This window comes from Choloepus didactylus, chromosome 11 (assembly GCF_015220235.1).
Source record: "Choloepus didactylus isolate mChoDid1 chromosome 11, mChoDid1.pri, whole genome shotgun sequence".
Classification (NCBI taxonomy): domain Eukaryota; kingdom Metazoa; phylum Chordata; class Mammalia; order Pilosa; family Megalonychidae; genus Choloepus; species Choloepus didactylus.
Window position 1 is genome coordinate 16,445,649 of NC_051317.1, and position 5,424 is coordinate 16,451,072.

General features: G+C 42.8%; 1 pseudogene; it reads right to left on the reverse strand.

The window, feature by feature from the left end:
- Window positions 1-318: 318 nt before the first annotated feature.
- On the reverse strand, window positions 319-2,410 carry LOC119506549 (annotated as a pseudogene).
- Between the last annotated feature and the right edge of the window lie 3,014 nt (window positions 2,411-5,424).

A 5,424-nucleotide genomic window follows, 5' to 3' on the forward strand; every position in this document is an offset into this window, starting at 1 on the left:
TTAGTGAACTATGCTTTGTCTTGGTGTGGATTATTTTTTGGTTTTCCCTGCCTGGTGTTTTCTCATCTTTATTTCTAGGTTCATGTCTTTCACCAAATTTGGACAATTCCAGCCATTATTTCTTCAAATATTCTTTCATTCTCACTCTCTCCACCCTTTCCTTCTGGAGAAGAGCAGAGTGGATGGTGATTTGGGGCATATGTTCTGGGCATTGTTGAGTCACGGGACTATCCACACTCTTCCTGGCCTGTGGCCTCCTCTGGGATGGCCAGTCCCTGTCAGAGCAGACTGCAGCTCCTGGCTGAGTATGGGGCTCTATCAGTGCCTGGGTTGGGTTTGGGAGATGTACAGCTGCCTCCTGTTGGACCTGCCCCACCAATTTCTGGAGCTTGTTCCAGAAAAGCATACTGAGGATGCTGTGTTGCTGATGACATAAAAGAGCGTCATGACTGCAGCCATGGCCAAGCTGCTGATCATGACCCCTAGCCAAGGCCACCAGAAAGCTGTCCTCCAGGAGCCGCTGTTGCTCCTACACCCAGACCTTGGCAGAGGAGAAGGTGGCCCGCTGGGTGGCTTTGACCACCATGATTTAGGGCACAGTCCCACCCATGCCCCACCAAAGCCCTGTCAGGCCATGCTGCCACCAGATGCCACAAGGAATCCAGAACACTCTGGCAATGTTGTTGGTGTCCCACAGCCATTGTGGCTACCGTCTGGGCCTGTATCTGCATTTTGACCAAATAAGCAGGGCTCCCCACAAAGGCTCCAACTGTCCCAGCCCCGGTGCTTGTTACCATGGTGCTCCTGGGCTGCTGGGAAAGGCCAGTCTGGCATGCCAGGCTGTAGCTGTAGAAGCAGACACCGTTCATGAGACCCTGATAGAGGAAGCCAGTGGCTAGTCCCTTCTGCAGGCCCCACTACCACAGTGACAGAAAGCCCCTGGGGTAGGGCTGTGAGTGGGTACCTAGACCTGTAGCTCCCCCTTCAGCTTCAGCCACATCTTTACTGCTTTCAGGGCATTGGTGAAGACACAGGCAAGGCAACAGACCAAGGCACCCAGCACTAGGCCATCAGCTGGAGCACCTTCTCCATGGCCTTCATATCAGGCACTGGCTGTGCCCACGTCAGAGGCATGGGTGCAGTCCTTGGGGAGGCAGAACTTAGGATGCCTGCACTCTTGCAGGGCCACAGAGCTGGGGATTGAGGATGCCCAGTGCCATGTTTGGAGGGCAGAGGTCTCAGTGGAACAGGCCCACAGCTGCCTGGCGACCCCTGGTCTTTATCAGAAGTGTTGCCTATTTCTTTTTTCTCTGCAGTATTTTTTTTCCTAGACATCTTTAGGGACAAGAAAACATCTTAAAGTAATGGCCATTTACTTACTTAAGTACTTCAGTATGCATTTCTAAAATATAAATAATTATATTTATTTATAATATATATAAATTAATAATAATAATAATAACTCCTCAATAAACCAGTCCATATTTGGATTTCACTGATTTTCCTAAAATATCTTTTTATAATTGATTTATCCAAATCAGTATCCAAACAAGATCCACAGATTGCATTTGGTTGTCGTATTTTTCAAGTCTTTTCTTAGCTTGAACAGTGATGCCCCGCCCTTTTTCCATGTCATTAACTTGTTGAAAAAACTAGGTGAGTTGTTCTGTAGGATGTCCCACGTGATTTTTCAGATTGTTTCATTTCCTGAAACTGAGAAGTTAGAGCTAAATGCTTGATTAGATTCAGTTTCAATATTTTGAGGAAAAAAAAATATTGTTTTTGAGAAAAAAAAACTTGTTAAAAAAAAACTTGTTAAAGTGCTGTTTATAAGAGTAAAACACTGAGGGGAAAATCTAACTATTCAGCAAAGGGGACTTTTTAAATAAATTTTCACATGTCCATACAGTGCACAACCAATCAAGTAGATGTTAAAAATATGCAGTGGGAGAATATTCAAATATAAATTTAAGAATATGAAAAATGCTTTTGGTGCAGTAAATGATAAATGCTGGTTACCAAAGCTTTGACAAAATATATGTGTTTATGACTGGCAGGATTACATCATGGCACTATGGATGGCTCTTTTTTAATGGTGCAATCATAAGTGATTTGTCCTTTTTTTCTATTATGGGTTGAATTGTGTCCTCCAAAAAAGATAGGATGTTGAAATCCTAATTGTCAGTGGCTTACAATGTGAACTTGTTTGGAAATAGGACTGTTACAGATGGAATATGGTAAGTTAAAATGAGGTTGTACTGGAGTAGGGAGGCCGTTAATGAATGTAATAACACTGGGGTCCTTATATAAAGGGGAGAGAAGATGCAGACAGACACAGGGGAGCAGATGACAGTGTGATGACGCAGGCAGACACACAAACAAGCCAAGGAACCCCAGGACTGCTGGCCATCGCGAGAAGCCAGAAGAAAGGCGTGGAACAGTGTTCCTTATAGACTTCAGAGAGAAGCCTTCCAACACCTTGATTTTGGACTTCTAGCCTCCAGAATTGTGAGGCAGTACTTTTCTGTTTTTTTAAAACACCCATTTGTGGTACTCTGTTATGGCAGCTGTGGGAAATGAAGACAGTTCCTTTGTAAGAAATAGAAAAAAGAGAGATAAACAATTGACCATACATTACCGTGTAATTATACTAATGTGAAACCAATGAAAGTTGTCTTTATAAAAGCACCCTGGAGGTGACAGTGAGACTGTGAAAACCTTGTGGATCACACTCCCTTTATCCAGAGTATGGATGGATGAGTAGAAAAATGGGGACAAAAACTAAATGAAAAATAGGGTGGGATGGGGGGGGATATGGTTTGGGTGTTCTTTTTACTTTTATTTTTTATTCTTATTCTGATTCTTTCTGATGTAAAGAAAATGTTCAGAAATAGATTGTGGTGATGAATGCACAACTATATGATGGTACCGTGAACAGTTGATTGTACACCATGGATGATTTTATGGTATGTGAATATATTTCAATAAAACTGAATTTAATTAAAAAAAAAAAAAAAAAAGCACCCCTGGAAAGAAAATGGTGTAAAGAGGGTGTGCAGGCCCCTCGACTCCTCCAGACCACCCTCTTTAAAGACGGAAATGTGTCATGAAGCAAAGCAAGAGAGGACTGGCTTCAGCTGTCTTATATTAGGAAGCCAGAAACCTAGGAAAGGTGGGAAAGGTGACAGACAAGACAAATTAGAAACCAAATGTAAGCATAGTTTAGCAAGTCAGGTCGATGGCTGCTCCTTTTCAGCCCGGAGATTTAGGGAGCCCTCAGGGCAGGAATGCCTTACCCAGAGACTGAGACGCACAGGGCAACCGTCATCCTAGACACAGTGCATTTGTGTCATGTGACCACCCTCCCCCATGTCTACGGTAAGGGGCACCCAAGGCCAGCCAGGGCCGCAGCTGAGGAAGGAGGGCCTAACTCCTGGCACCTGGCCATTTTCCTTTTGGGCCCCTTCTCTTTGGATGTTTGCCTACCTTACCACTTCTTATTTTCAGGTGACTTTCTCCACCCCTCCCATCTTCCTCAAGTCAGGGATACACTCTTACCCCCACCTCCACCCTCACCAACCACTGGTTATTATTGTATTCTGCAGGGAGCGTCCCCCTTTCTAACCTGTTTTTTAACAAAATTATTCTGACAACATACATAAAACCTAAAACTTCCACTTTGAACACTTTTTTAGTTTCCTAGGCTGCTCAAAGCAAATACCATGAAATGGTTTAGCTTAAACGATGCGAATTTATTCACTTACAGTTAGAGTCCAGGAAAACGTCCAAATCCAGACATCATCAAGGCAATGCTTTCCTCCCAAAGACCAGATGTTGGCAATTCTTGGCTCCTCTGCCACTTGATAAGGTACATGGTAGCATCTGCTGGTCTCTCGCTTCTCTTCCAGGTTTCGTTGCATTCAGCTTCTTGCTTCCATGGCCTTTTTTTTTTTTTCCTGTTTTGGTTTCAAATTTTATGTGTAGCAAAGTTATACATATACATAGGGTGAAGAGCCAAATAGTTCTAAAGATATAAATCCTCCCCTTCACTCCCTCCTCCCATTTCCCTCTCCCCAAACACAACCACTTCGACCACTGTTAGCTGATTATGTTGGTATTTAACTTCAGGTCTTTAAACGACATGCTTCTATTGCCACTTCTTAATTTTTCAGTTTTCTGTATAATCAGTCACACCATTATCGGATATGAGGATTCTGCTCCCTTTCCCGCCCCCGCCAGTCCCCACCATACAAACACACCCTTCCTATCCCCCTGTCCTCCCAATATAGTTACACAGTAATTTTGATGAGATCATTATTTACTGTTTACTCTATTGTGACCATGTAAAAATGCCTTTCACAGCTGAGCTCCGGGGTGAACTATGGTGACCCTTGCTTTCCTGCATAAACTTTTTATTTTTCTTGAGTTAATAATTATCTTGTTCCCTCCAGCTCTGGTCTAATTTTCTCGGTACCTCTCACCATTCAATTCTAAACCCGTTGCCAGTGGTCCAGCTCTCCTTGCAAGATATTCCAATGCGTCAGAAAGTCTATCCATTCTTGAAGAAATCTCCCCTGGTGCCTTCTGACTTGCTCAAACCTGGACTCATTGTGTCTTTGGTGCATAGTTGTCATCTGGGGATCTTCCTTCATACATCATTTGAGAATTCCCTTTGCCTCTCTCTCTCTCTCTTTTTATTTTAATAATTCAATTTTATTGAGATATATTCATATACCATGCAGTCATACAAAGCGTAAAATCAATTGTTCACAGTACCACCATATAATTGTGCATCCATCACCTTAATTAATTTTTGTACATTTTCATTACCACACACAGAAAAGTAATAAGAATAAAAATAAAAGTGAAAAAGAACAATTACAGTAAAAAAGAACACTGGGTACTTTTTTTTTTTTTTTTGCCCCCATTTTTCTACTCATCCATCCACTGGAGAAAGGGGAGTGTGGTCCTTATGGCTTTCCCAATCACATTGTCATCCTTCATAAGCTACATTTTTATACAATCATCTTCAAGATTCAAGGGTTCTGGGGTATAGTTTGATAGTTTCAGATATTTACTGCTAGCTATCCCAATTCATTAGAACCTAAAAAGGGTTATCTATGTTGTGCATAAGAGTGCCCACCAGAGTGATCTGTAGGCTCCTTTTGGAATCTCTCAGCCACTGAAACTTATTTCATTTCATTTCACATCCCCCTTTTGCTCACGAAGATGTTCTCCATCCCATGATGCTGGGTACAGATTCCTCCCCTGGAGTCATAGTCCACATTGCCAGGTGTATTTACACCCCTGGGTGTCAGATCCCCATAGTGGGGAGGGTAGTGATTTCACCTGCCAAGTTGGCTTAGCTAGAAAGAGAGGGTCACATCTGAGCAACAAAGAGCCATTCAGGAGGAGACACTTAGG